The sequence below is a fragment of the Pinus tabuliformis genome, chromosome 2_2 (assembly GCF_031772625.1).
Source record: "Pinus tabuliformis cultivar Carrire ecotype Pingquan chromosome 2_2, CPIR1, whole genome shotgun sequence".
Taxonomy (NCBI): domain Eukaryota; kingdom Viridiplantae; phylum Streptophyta; class Pinopsida; order Pinales; family Pinaceae; genus Pinus; species Pinus tabuliformis.
The window spans coordinates 160,713,138-160,728,261 of record NC_142300.1 but is presented as its reverse complement, the minus strand read 5'-3'; the positions used below and the strand labels follow the sequence as shown (position 1 = coordinate 160,728,261).

Here is a 15,124-nt window from a genome sequence, read left to right as displayed (position 1 = left end):
AGAATCAAAGGAAAACTTCCCTGAGTCAATTTTGAAGAAGGTTAACTAAAAACCTAATCTTTAGGGCTAGCACGTTTTGCTACACTACCTGCCCACGTTGATCGCAGGTTGCATTGTTCTGCCCTAGCGGTGCTAGTGCGGGTTTTGATATGAAAAACCACGCTGAACCTTTTCTGGCAAGTTTTCCCAAACTGAAGAAGAAGCTTCGTGCACTAGAACCTTCAAGAACAACAAGTTGGATATTGGTTGTTGTTGATATGGTCAAGCTCTCCCATTTGGACCTCTTGATCTTATCATCATGGGCTTTCCCCTTGATATTAGGACCTTCCTCCCTCTTTTTTGGATCCCTAACGCCCTCTCCCATCCTATAAATCAATTCCCTTCCATCCCCAAAGGGTTGGTCATTGATTATTGCATCCCTATGCTGAGATTATGCTCACATGATACCCATTCTAACTTGGAGAATGATTGTTTGAAGGGTCCTTGCTTGGACTTGGACATCCACCAAAATGAGGTCTCCAATATCAAGGCATAGGTTGTATGATTCCATTTTTAGCTTATTAATATATACATCTGATGTTCACTTTCCATAATTGTGTAAATGCTTATGCTTTTAGCTTAATACTTGTTGATCTATTAAGTAGTTTATGTTTGATGTGTGCCATATATGCTCTTGTATCTTGCATAGCTCTTTGATCTTCCTTGCAGGTACTCGGATGTGAAGAACAAGTAAGGAGCGAGGCCTGGAGTGAAATTATCAAAGTCATCTTCAAAAGGGTTGCACGATTAGCATCAGAGCGAGGTAGGCCACTCTCTCTCTCTCTGCATTTGTTAAACATAAACTAGGAAAGTGTAAGTTAACTTGTTTAGTTTGTTGCTAGACCCACTCACTGGGCTAGAGGGATCGCCTCTATCCGCAGAGGGGATTTACCTTCACAAAAATATTATTGGGACCAGTTTACTCTTCACAAGGTAGTGCTCCAACATATGGAGACTTGATCTAAGGGAAGAAAATTTAAGAAATTTAAGGATATGAATAATGATGATTCAATTTAAAACTAATTTAAATACAAATAAATCTACTTCTAACTATCTATAATAAGCCTAGAAATTATTCTTCATGTACTTAATTAATAAAAGATAAACAAAACTTTTGCTAACATAGGTCATAAAAAAAATTCCAATTAAAATTTTACTATAAGCAAAGATGAAATATTCAATTAATTAAAAAGAATTATAAACTCAAAGAAATCCAAAAACATGTTTTAGGATCTCTGATATAACCTAATATATGAATGAATGAAACAAATAAAACGACAATTCAAAAATGTAGATCTAACCAACCGTCACTGAAAACACTTATACAAATTAATGAAATTCATTCAAGTATTTGAAATACATTCACAAATCTTGCAATTATCCATACACCACACATTAACTTTACTATGTGTATATGAAGCAGAAAGATAATATATTTTTGTGGAAACCTTGCAATTAGCTTGCACACTTTTGCATAGGTAAAATGCGTTGAGCCCAAAAATTAATATGACAAATGCAAAGAGCGCAAGTATCAATATGAACAATGCTATGAATAACAAATGTCGAAATAAAGGGTCCAATAAAAATCTATTAATTCATCATCATAATGAATGAAAAATCAAGATTACAAATAGTTGATAAACATTGATTGGCATTCACCATGTCATATACATTTAACAAAATATCATTCTGCATACAATTATACAAATCAGATTAAACTAATTGATAAAAATTAGGAAATAAGACACGTAGCAAAGCACGAAGGAATGAAGATCGATTTTTATGCTGTAAGGCGTTTCCCTTTAAAATGAATTGCCCCAGCCGATGCCATGTCCTATTTTTGACCGTGGATTTGTGGTGTTAGACGATTCAATGAAGTTTGATCGTTGATCCTCACACTATCCTTTTGTCTCCCAACCCAATGGCCTCTCTGTCTTCAGAGTTATTGTTCGGGGATGTTTCCTCTGGAGGTATGCGAGCTAGGGCTTCATGAGACAGAGTCGGTCTGTTTACAAGTTCAGGTGTCCGGTCTTCGGCCTTGTTTCGTCTCAGGTCGGCTAGGTATGTGTTAATATCTGATTTTATGTGTATTTTACTGCTGCTTTTTTAATCTGTTTAATATGTTTGATGGACAATAGGTTTTAGGTTTTGAAGATCTATTGAGGAGTGGTATTTGTAGTCTCTGATCTAGCTAGGGAATGAAGGACTATTCAATCGGTGTGGGTGTTTAGAGGGGAAAAAAAATTATGGCTCAACTGGAGAATTTGCTGCTAGAAGCAGCTGGTCGAACATCTTCCAATGATGGAAAGCAAAACCGAAATCCTGCGAAAGGGAGACTGGAAGATTCTGATTCAGATGATGGCAGTGACTCGAAATACATTGATGACAATGATTCAGATGATGCTAGGACAACAAATAAGAAGGCTTCTGGGTCAAGAATGCCCCTCAAAAAGAGATTTGATTCTGGTGACAAGGATGATGATGACAGGGGTCACCGTGATGATTCCGATAGCGAATTATCCATAGGAAGTGATTTATACAAAGATGATGAAGATAGGGAGCAGCTTGGGAAAATGTCTGAACTAGACCGGGAGTTGATTTTGGCAGAACGAGCAGAAGCAAGGGATAATTATTTAATGCATAAAAGGGCTCGCCAAAACAAGATTAGAAATCAACAACGGAAAGAAACAGGGCTTCCATCTTCACGGATGCGCTCTTCTGTGAAATCGACAAGGTCTGTAAAAGAAAATGCTTTGAGTGAATTGGTAGAAAGGTGGCAGAAAGCACAGGATTTTGACATTCAGCATAAGCGGAGAGATAATACTGGTTCATCTAAGGGGCGGGATTCGTCACCTAGTAGAAGAAAATCTCATGCGATTCCAAGCCTTAGTTTGTCATCCTCTAGTGAAGGAGAAGGAAGTGGAAGCAATGGCAAAGAATCAGATAGTGATAGTGATGGTCCCGGCTCTGCTGACACTCCCAGCTTTGAAGATATTAGAAGCATAACAATAAGAAGATCAAAACTTTCCAAGTGGTTTATGGAACCATTCTTTGAGAATATCATTGTGGGCTGCTTTGTAAGAATTGGGATAGGAATGTCCAGGTCAGGATAGAGTACTTACCGTCTTTGCATGGTAAAAAATGTTGATGCGACAGACCCTGATAAACAATACAAGTTTGAGAACCGCACCACATACAAGTATTTGAATTGTTTCTGGGGTAGTGAGAGTAGTGCAGCAAGATGGCAGATGGCCAGGGTGTCTAATTCACCTCCACTTGAGAAAGAGTTTTTAGATTGGGAATGGGAAGTAGAACACAGTGGTGGACGGATGATTAGTCGAGCAGAAGTTGAGGAAAAAATAAATGCGCTAAAAAAGATAACCCAATTTGTGTATTCTGCAGAAACTGTAAAAAAAATGTTGCAGGAAAAGAAGTTGGCTTCCAAAAGGCCATCGAATGTGGCTGTTGAAAAGGACAGGGTTAGAAGAGAGATGGAGCTGGAAGAGAGCAGGCATGATTATTTATAAGTTGAGAGAATTAAAGTGAGATTGAAGGAACTAGAAGTCCTTTCTCTTCAGAGCAAAAGCAAGGATGCAAAAGCCTTGATGCTAGCATAAATGAATAAGAAAAACAAGGCTGAAATTTTCAAGAACGCTTCTGAGATCAAGCCTCTACAACTTAATCTTAAAGCAGGTGAAGCAGGGTATGATCCTTTCACTCAGTGTTGGACTCAATCTCAAAATTATTATGATACAAAGGCGAAGGTTGCTAAAGACAACACTGATGCGAACAAAGAGGCATATGCAGCCAAAGTAGAGGAAGCCATAGCAATAGAAATTGCTGAGGATGATGGAAAGCTTGTCGACACTGATGCTCCTGTATCAGAAGATGCAAAGGTGTATTCTTTGCATGATTTTGAACTTCCAATTTCACTTGCTGGACTGCAGAAGTATGGGGGTGCTCAAGGGGCCCCTTCAGCTTTTATGGCTAGAAAGCAAAAGATTGAGTCAACTTGTGGAGTGAAAGTTCCTAGCAATGATGGAAGGAGGCATAGTCTGACATTAACTGTGAATGATTACAAGCGTAGAAGAGGCCTGCTATGAAAATAAATAATGATATTTTCTCTCCTTATTGGTTTCCCCATTTAATTTTTATATGAAATATTCGGAAATTTCCTTTTGGGATTGCCAGAAACATATGTAGAAAAGCCTTAAAGTGAACATTTTTGTAAATTGTTTCAAATTCTATATGTAGTGTGCCATTATAGGCACTTTAAAACACAACTGCAATAACCTAGTCAACCAAGGATTGTCTTTTAATAGTAGCAACATCATGGATTGTTGGCAGGCATGAAATCAACAATGTGTTAGAAATATAGGTTGTATTTTCTTGACATCTAAAGTTCAAGGGTGTTTTTTTGTCTCAACAATTCTGCTAAAAAATGATATATAATGTTCCAAAAGGATTCCTTTCCTCTAAGTAACGCTATTCCACTGCAAATTATCATGTATTTGGTGAAACATGGCATTTTATGTTATTTGAGATTGATGTTGAGTGATGCCTTTTTCTAAATTATTGTTGAAATATGTAGTGTTTTTCATATTCATGTAATAAATGCTATGTTTTAATAATGTTGTTGTACTATAGTTTGCTTAAATGTTTTTAGAGTTGTGGTTGTTTTTTTGTGCTTAGTTGTTTATTCTTACTTTCGATTGATTGCAACTCTATCTAATAAACAACTATATTTTACACGGTAAAAAGTTTGGCTGAATCGAGGAAAACATTCAAAAATCTGGAAGAACTTTGGTACAGCCAAATAATTTGGTTCAGTTGGGATTCGTATAGTCAATCTGTTGTTTGTCCAAAACTGAACCAAACCAATCCAATTTTAACCCAAAAAAACCATCTTCCCAAGAAACCCTAAAGAATTCTTAAGAAAATGCATTTTAACTTTCAAGCCACCAATGAATATGTTATTTGCCCATTTCTTCTCCCTGTCTCGCCAATGCCTGTCACTACTCCCTCGTTTAGGAGCTAGCCATGGGAGATTTCAGGAGACTATGTTGATGCTGATGCCTAGAGAGGGTTATCTATTCTTTTCATGTGTGAAGTCTCGAGGAGACTGCATTTGTAGTTGGGACACTGTTGCCTGCACCTTAAAGGCCTGCTTAGACGTTCATAAACAAAGTTACACTCAAATGAAGCATGCCAACCGAGCCAACATACTAAATAAGTAGCTTCCACTAGGTATTTAGTCATATATTCTATGTTTGCTATGTGCTTATTTAATTTTTATTTTTCAACTTGAAAGGGTGTACCTAATGTCTGTGCATAACCTTCTTACTTCTAGAACACCTAGAATATGTTACATGACCTGCATTATCAAAAGTAGGATCACAACACACGCAAACAAATACATACGCCCACCAAGCACAAGAAAATAGTGTGATGGTTATCAAATTTTTTAAATCAAACTTGTAATAATCTCAATAATAAATCTAATGTTCTTTAGAGAAGACCTGCTACTCTAGTTTTTGCTGGGTTTCATACAATTTATAGTGTATGAAAAGGAAATACATTTCTTGAAGGGATTGCATCAGAAGGCTCAACGGACCTTTGAGCATTTTTGTAGGGGTTTATGTTATCCAATCATTAAAATTTTTGATAAAATTAGTCTGGACTATCCACATACCTATTTTTTTTCAATAAATTTGAAGAAGTGCATGTTTTTGCTTTAATAATATGTATACTCTTGAATTTTCTGAACTATAGTTTTGTGGGCCAATTGTTTTCTGTATTGTATGGTATCCACATTTGAATTCAGATTCTATCTTGATAACTATCATTTCTTAGTATGTTTTTATGAATATATTGCATTGTAAGTGTTCTTTCTCTTCTTACATTGGACAAGAGAATACGGCTCTCTTTGACAATGTGAAGTTGTTGAAGATGCAAAAATTCCCTTGCTTTACATGAGCCAACTTGACCTTCAATAGAAACGTTGCTGAACACAATGAGAAGTTTCATGTTTCTTTAGAGAGCATCTCGAAAGGCTTGTGTAATTCCTGCATTGTTTTGGTTGATGCCTTGCTGAGGAATCATTGAGACTCATCATGGTTTTGTGGTCCAATCAGAACCTATTCAATACTCACCTTCATTGACTATATTAGTCAGACACAAACCCTGTCAAAACTCTCAAGCCAGTAGGGCTCGGGCACAATGTTAGTTCTTCAATACGGTGATCAAAGTCTGTCATGAACATTACAATTTTCTTCACACATCCTTTTTCTAAATGAATCTATATTACATGCGCTTGAAGAACTAGCTTTGAAGTCTCTATTCTCCGACAATGTTCAGGTCTAAGTTCATGTAGGCACTTCTATGTTGAAATTATACTTGCATAGCGGAATCTTATATTGGCGGAAGACTGTTACTCAAATGTCTGCCAAAAAGAGCACCCATTTTGACACACCACCTATGCAGAGGAAGAAGCCTCACAAGTGTTTGGGCTCCTTTTCTCTATCATGGCTGGGGAAGTAGCCAAGAGTAAATATCTCTACAGGCATGAAGTCCAATAGAAATAATGTATAAGACATATTTGACAACCAACAATTGCATCTAAAATGAAAAATATGTTCCCGACGTTTCAGAAAATGTGGAGTCCAGCAGAATGTGAGGCCAGCACTATCAACGAAATTCAAACCAGATATGAATCTTTCAGTCTTACAGTATTATGGGACAATAACATCACTGACATATGAACTATATATCAAGATTTCAATCCTAAAATATAAGTGTTGGATGCTTCATTGCAAAGCCTAGAAGTCTTCTTTCAAATGTAACAATTGGATGATGCACAGAAGTTGATGCTAATAGAAGCCTGTATGGAGCGACCAACCCTTAACATGGTGGTGGGCTCTTGTACGAGAAGCCTTCTTTCAAATATAATAACTGAATGATGCACAAAAGTTGATGCTAAAAGAAGTCAGTATGGAGCGACCAACCCTTAACATGGTGGTGGGCTCTTGTACGAGACTTAGTCAACTCAAATTCACCTCCTACACAAACTTTGATATGCTTCAAGCAAGAAATGCAAGATAGGTTATACCTGAATGGGAAAGCAGAGGAAATCATGAAGCAATGGATTCACGTAAGGCAAGTACCTGGTCAAAGGCATCAAACAATATTTTTGATGGCTTCAAGTCCATGGTGATGAACTTGGAAGTTCCTCGACTCACTTGTCAGAGGACTCTCAACCAAAATATCCAAAGAAAAATGGACCTGCTTAGTATAAATGCTTTGGAGAATGCCTTGTTTCGTCTCAGGTCGGCTAGGTATGTGTTAATATCTGATTTTATGTGTTTTCGTGCCGCTTGTTTAATTTGTTTGATGGACAGTAGGTTTTAGGTTTTGAAGATCTATTGAGGAGTGGTATTTGAAGTCTCTGCTCTAGCCAGGGAACGAAGGACTATTCAATCGGTGTGGGTGTTTAGAGGGGAAAAAAAGTTATGGCTGAACTGGAGCATTTGCTGCTAGAAGCAGCTGGTTGAACATCTACCAATGATGGAAAGCAAAACCGAAATCCTACGAAAGGGAGACTGGAAGATTCTGATTCAGATGATGGCAGTGACTTGAAATACATTGATGACGATGATTCAGATGATGCTGGGACAACAAATAGGAAGGCTTCTGGGTCAAGAATGCCCCTGAAAAAGAGATTTGATTCTGGTGACAAGGATGATGATGACAGGGGTCACCGTGATGATTCTGATAGCGAATTATCCATATGAAGTGATTTATACAAAGATGATGAAGATAGGGAGCAGCTTGGGAAAATGTATGAACTGGACTGGGAGTTGATTTTGGCAGAACAAGCAGAAGCAAGGGATAATTATTTAATGTGTAAAATGGCTCACCAAAATGAGATTAGAAATCAACAACGGAAAGAAACAGGGCCTCCATCTTCACGGATGCGCTCTTCTGTGAAATCAACAAGGTCTGTAAAAGAAAATGCTTTGAGTGAATTGGTAGCAAGGCGGCAGAAAGCACAGGATTTTGACATTCAGCGTAAGCGGAGAGATAATACTGGTTCATCTAAGGGGCGGGATTCGTCACCTAGTAGAAGAAAATCTCATGTGAGTGCGAGCCTTAGTTTGTCATCCTCTAGTGAAGGAGAAGGAAGTGGAAGCAGTGGCGAAGAATCAGATAGTGATGGTGATGGTCCTGGCTCTGCTGACACTCCTAGCTTTGAAGATATTATAAGCATAACAATAAGGAGATCAAAACTTTCCAAGTGGTTTATGGAACCATTCTTTGAGAATATCATTGTGGGCTACTTTGTAAGAATTGGGATAGGAATGTCTAGGTCAGGACAGAGTACTTACCGTCTTTGCATGGTAAAAAATGTTGATGCGACAAACCCTGATAAACAATACAAGTTTGAGAACCGCACCACATACAAGTATTTGAATTGTTTCTGGGGTAGCGAGAGCAGTGAAGCAAGATGGCAGATGGCCAGGGTGTCTGATTCACCTCCACTTGAGAGAGAGTTTTCAGATTGGGAACGGGAAGTAGAACGCAGTGGTGGTCGGATGATTAGTCGAGCAGAAGTTGAAGAAAAAATAAATGCGCTAAAAAAGATAAATCAATTTGTGTATTCTGCAGAAACTGTAAAAAAAATGTTGCAGGAAAAGAAGTTGGCTTCCAAAAGGCCATCGAATGTGGCTGCTGAAAAGGACAGGGTTAGAAGAGAGATGGAGCTGGCGGAGAGCATGCATGATTATTCAGAAGTTGAGAGAATTAAAGTGAGATTGAAGGAACTAGAAGTCCTTTCTCTTCAGAGCAAAAGCAAGGATGCAAAAGCCTTGATGCTAGTAGAAATGAATAAGAAAAAAAAGGCTGAAAATTTCAAGAACGCTTCTCAGATCAAGCCTCTAAACCTTAATCTTAAAGCAGGTGAAGCAGGGTATGATCCTTTCACTCGGTGTTGGACTCAATCTCAAAATTATTATGATACAAAGGCGAAGGTTGCTGAAGACAACACTGATGCAAACAAAGAGGCAGATGCAACCAAAGTAGAGGAAGCCAAAGCAATAGAAACTGCTGAGGATGATGGAAAGCTTGTCGAAATTGATGCTCCTGTATCAGAAGATGCAAAGGTGTATTATTTGCATGATTTTGAACTTCCAATTTCACTTGCTGGACTGCAGAAGTATGGGGGTGCTCAAGGGGTCCCTCAGATTTTATGGCTAGAAAGCGGAAGATTGAGTCAACTTGTGGAGTGAAAGTTCCTAGCAATGATGGAAGGAGGCATAGTTTGACATTAACTGTGAATGATTACAAGCGTAGAAGAGGCCTGCTGTGAAAATAAATAATGATATTTTCTCTGCTTGTTGGTTTCCCCATTTAATTTTTATATGAAAGATTCAGAAATTTCCTTTTGGGATTGCCAGAAACATATGCAGAAAAGCCTTAAAGTGAACATTTTTGTAAATTGTTTCAAATTCTATATGTAGTGTGCCATTATAGGCACTTTAAAAGACAACTGCAATAACCTAGTCAACCAAGGATTGTCTTTGAACAGTAGCAACATCATGGATTGTTGGCAGGCATGAAATCAACAATGTGTTAGAAATATAGGCTGTATTTTCTTGACATCTAAAGTTCAAGGGTGTTTTTTTGTCTCAACCATTCTGCTAAAAAATGGTATATAATGTTCCAAAAGGATTCTTTCCTCTAAGTAACGTTATTCCACTGCAAGTTATCATGCAGTTGGTGAAACATGGCATTTTATGTTGTTTGAGATTGATGTTGAGTGATGCCTTTTTCTAAATTATTGTTGAAATATAGTGTTTTTCAGATTCGTGTAATAAATGCTACGTTTTATTAATTTCTGTTGTTGTACTACAGTTTGCTTAAATTCTTTTAGAGTTGTGGTTGTTTTTTTGTGCTTAGTTGTTTATTCTTGCTTTTGATTGATTGCAATTCTATCTAACAAGCAACTATCTTTTACATGGTAAAAAAGTTTGGCTGAAGCGAGGAAAATATTCGAAAATCTGGAAGAACTTTGGTACAACCAAATAATTCGGTTCAGTTGGGATTCGTATAGTCAATCTTTTGTTTGTCCAAAATTCAACCAAACCAATCCAAGTTTAACCCAAAAAAATCATCTTCCCAAGAAACCCTAAAGAATTATTAAGAAAATGCATTTTAACTTTCAAGCCACCAATGAATATGTTATTTTCCCATTTCTTCTCCCTGTCCCGCCAATGCCTGTCACTACTCCCTCATTTAGGAGCTAGCCATGGGAGATTTCAAGAGACTATGCTGCTGCTGATGCCTAGAGAGGTTTGTCTACTCTGTTCATGTGTGAAGTCTCGAGGAGACTGCATTTGTAGTTGGGACACTGTTGCCTGCACCTTAAAGGCCTACTTAGACCTTCATAAACAAAGTTACACTCAAATGAAGCATGCCAACTGAGCCACATTACTAAATAAGTAGCTTCCACTAGGTATTTAGTCATATATTCTCTGTTTGCTATGTGATTATTTAATTTTTATTTTTCAACTTGAAAGGGTGTACCTAATGTCTGTGCATATCCTTCTTACTTCCAGAACACCTAGAACAGGTTACATGACCTGCATTATCAAAAGTAGAATCACAACACACGCAAACAAATACATACGCCCACCAAGCACAAGAAAATAGTGTGATGGCTATCAACTTTTTTAAATCAAACTTGTAATAATCTCAATAATAAATCTAATGTTCTTTAGAGAAGACCTGCTACTCTAGTTTTTGTTGGGTTTCGTACAGTTTATAGTGTATGATAAGGAAATACATTTCTTGAAGGGATTGCATCAGAAGGCTCAATGGACCTTTGAGCATTTTTGTAGGGGTTTATGTTATCCAATCATTAAAATTTTTGATAAAATATGTCTGGACTATCCACATACCTATTTTTTTCAATAAATTTGAAGAAGTGCATGTTTTTGCTTTAATGATATGTATACTCCTGAATTTTCTGAACTATAGTTTTGTGGGCCAATTGTTTTCTGTATTGTATGGTATCCACATCTGAATTCAGATTCTATCTTGATAACTATCATTTCTTAGTATGTTTTTATGAATATATTGCATTGTAAGTTTTCTTTCTCTTCTTACATTGGACAAGAGAATATGGCTCTCTTTGACAATGTGAAGTTGTTGAAGATGCAAAAATTCCCTTGCTTTACATGATCCAACTTGACCTTCAATAGAAACGTTGCTGAACACAATGAGAAGTTTCATGTTTCTTTAGAGAGCATCTCGAAAGGCTTGTGTAATTCCTGCATTGTTTTGGTTGATGCCTTGCTGAGGAATCATTGAGACTCATCATGGTTTTGTGGTCCAATCAGAACCTATTCAATACTCACCTTCATTGACTATATTAGTCAGACACAAACCCTGTCAAAACTCTCAAGCCAGTAGGGCTCGGGCACAATGTTAGTTCCTCAATACGTTGATCAAAGTCTATCATCAACATTACAATTGTCTTCACACATCCTTTTTCTAAATGAATCTATATTACATGCGCTTGAAGAACTAGCTTTGAAGTCTCTATTCTCCGGCAATGTTCAGGTCTAAGTTCATGTAGGCAATTCTATGTTGAAATTATACTTGCATACTGGAATCTTATATTGGCGGAAGACCGTTACTCAAATGTCTGCCAAAAAGAGCACCCATTCTGACACACCACCTATGCAGAGGAAGAAGCCTCACAAGTGTTTGGGCTCCTTTTCTCTATCATGGCTGGGGAAGTAGCCAAGAGTAAATATCTCTACGGGCATGAAGTCCAATAAAAATAATGTATACGGCATATTTTACAACCAACAATTGCATCTAAAATGAAAAATATGTTCCCGGCCTTTCAGAAAATGTGGAGTCCAGCAGAATGTGAGGCCAGCACTATCATCGAAATTCAAACCAGATATGAATCTTTCAGTCTTACGGTATTATGGGACAATAACATCACTGTTATATGAACCATATATCAAGCTTTCAATCCTAAAATATAAGTGCTGGATGCTTCACTGCAAAGCCTAGAAGGCTTCTTTCAAATGTAACAACTGGATGATGCACAGAAGTTGATGCTAATAGAAGCCCGTATGGAGCGACCAACCCTTAACATGGTGGTGGGCTCTTGTACGAGAAGCCTTCTTTCAAATATAACAATTGAATGATGCACAGAAGCCGATGCTAAAAGAAGTCAGTATGGAGCGACCAACCCTTAACATGGCGGTGGGCTCTTGTACGAGACTTAGTCAACTCAATTCACCTCCTACACAAACTTTGATATGATTCAAGCAAGAAATGCAAGATAGGTTATACCTAAAGTGGAAAGCAGAGGAAATCATGAAGCAATGGATTCAAGTAAGGCAAGTACCTGGTCAAAGGCATCAAACAATATTTTTGATGGCTTCAAGGCCATGGTGATGAACTTGGAAGTTCCTCGAGTCACTTCTCAGAGGACTCTCAACCAAAATATCCAAAGAAAAATGGACCTGCTTAGTATAAATGCTTTGGAGAATGCTTTACAAGTAGCTCTCGAGTTTGAGGCCAAAGCTTCAGAAGAAAATGTACTAAGCCTCCACCAACTAAAGCAAGGTTCTCGAAGCCTTATCTTTTAGAACTGTCTCTATTAGTAACTTAGAGTAGCCTTTAAATCAGGGAAATGACAAAGGTAAGAAAAAGTATAGTAGTTATCATAAATATGCATGCATGATAACTACAGGGTATTGCTCAAAAATCTTGAATAACATAGAACCAGTGTTATTGGAACCAGACCGGAACTGGTGAAATCAGCCGGTTTGATCTTTTTGACACCCAAACGGGTCTGGTTCGAGGTCTAGAACCAGAAATGGCCAGTTTGGTATTGCACTCGCTAGTTAGGTACCAAACTAGCCAATTCTGCACAACTTGATTAAAGATGTTCCAAACGTAATTAGTTTTTAGAAAAAAAACAAAAATTTTTGAGTGGGGTAACCTAATATTCAAGCTTGTGGCTTTAGTATTGCTTATGCAATTCATAACATTACCATGAAATGACTTTGGATGTTTGAGAGTAGTTCTGACCTCATTGAATTTCATATGGAGAAAGTAAAATTTTAGATCTCACTCAAAATTTAGTAGACTTGACAACCTTTTTCAGGATTTCAAGATTGTGGGGGTTGCCACATTTCCGTTGGATTTTGTTATGTATGAGGGTATGAACTAGTAATTAATCAAGAACACTAAGCTCTCTATGTACCTTAATGTTAGTGACATTGGTTGATGAACTCTTTTCTCAGAACCCTACTAAAAATGTACCCATCATTGAAACAAAATCTTGACTTGAGATGCTACTTTTTTTCCTATCTTATTTTAATGCTTAGAGGGTGATATTGATGATGGAGATCCTAATATAGACAATGATTTTGATTATATGTAGGTATTTGTTGTAACATGATTTTTTTTTTTGATGCTAACAGTCATTTGGACCCTGTTTGTTGATGTTTTTTGGGTTTAGAGATGGATTGTACTACCCTGTTTGTTGATGTTTTTTCAGTTTAGAGATAAATTGTACTCTATGTTGCCAGGAAACGTGGGTTCAGGGAGGGGGACGGGGACGGGGACGGGGACGACATTTTTGGAAACAGGGTGCGTGGGTTCGTCGGGTAATATAATAATATTAAATTTTATAAATTATAATTTATAATTAATAATATATATGAAATTTGAATTTGTATATTTTTTCAACTTTAAACAAGAAAACTTTAATGATAATCATTTAAACATGCACATCATTGAACATTCAACATTGACATTGAAATTTCAAAATTTATCACCAAAAAACTGTTCATTGTTTACATATTAACATGAATCATGATATGGGACAGATTTTGTCACACACAGCTGACTGAGATACACTAGCCAAGTTTCCTACAAACTCAGGAGTACGCTCAAAAATCCTAAAGTATTCTGAGTTCTCAAAGACTCAAAATTTTAAACTTTATTTTATTGGGCTTCCTTGTGTGTTTGGTGGGACAACAGTGAAATATCTGCTGCCAGCAGCCATAATTTATACTTTAATGTAGCCACAAGCCTTAAAAAAACCACATAATTTATATGTTAATGTAATGATTCAATTTTTCAAAAATTAAAATATATATACTATGAATTGTTTTACTTTTTCCTGAACAAATTCTGAACCATTTAATTGGATTTTGTTGATCCATGGTGAAATTACATTGCAAGGGCAAGCAACACCATTGTTAGAGGGTAGATAATGAACTGGCTTGAATGTTGTGTAGATGATTGAGTTGAAATACATTCTCACTGAACGGTTTATATTGTAAAGAATAGCACAGAGCTATATTCAGTGTATGAATGCATTTATGTAATGTCATTCATTAATGCAAAAAATGATGAATATTTTCTGCGCTTTATTAATCTAATTGCAACTATTTCAGGTTAAAAGAACTAAAACATATACTTCTCATATTATAGTATATAGTATAAAAAATTAAAAATTTAACAAGTCTGGGCTGAGTAAAGGTAAGTTTGTGGCATTATCATCTATGTTTAGGGCTTCGGTTGGGTACAAGAGTCTGCATAGGGAGGCCAAGGTCTGTTCCTTAGTGAACAGTGAGCTGTTTTGTGTAAACAGTGGCATGAATCAAGCCCTACAGCTCAACGTTTGACAACAACAAGGAGGAGGGACTATGCCGCAGCTGTAGGAGGCAAATTGAGTGTATAAAAGTGGACTGACAGTTGTGGCTCATGTTGCAGACAGTCCGAAACAGCAAGAAATTGTGACATTCATTCCGGCAAGCCTTTAAAAGAACCCAAAGAACCCAACTCGAAGAACCCAAGAATCCAAGAACCCATTAAAGGAAAAGAATCCAATTTTTTTTTTGAAGAACCCGGTTCTTCTGGGTTCTTCTGGGAAGAACCCGTACCCGAATCCGGTACTTGGGTGCGGGAACCCGGGTCGGGTTCGAGAACCCCACCCCCGGGTGCGGGAACCCGTGCAACATAGATTGTACTTGATGCTATTTTTGTTGTT

The 15,124-nt window shown here is 37.3% G+C and overlaps 3 pseudogenes; all 3 read left to right on the top strand.

Annotated features, from left to right (window-relative positions):
• The first annotated feature begins 1,962 nt into the window (after positions 1–1,962).
• On the top strand, positions 1,963–3,152 carry LOC149191920 (protein RTF1 homolog pseudogene; annotated as a pseudogene).
• A 504-nt stretch (positions 3,153–3,656) lies between these two features.
• On the top strand, positions 3,657–4,163 carry LOC149191919 (protein RTF1 homolog pseudogene; annotated as a pseudogene).
• Positions 4,164–7,547: 3,384 nt separating this feature from the next.
• LOC149191918 (protein RTF1 homolog pseudogene) lies at positions 7,548–9,553 on the top strand (annotated as a pseudogene).
• Positions 9,554–15,124: the final 5,571 nt, after the last annotated feature.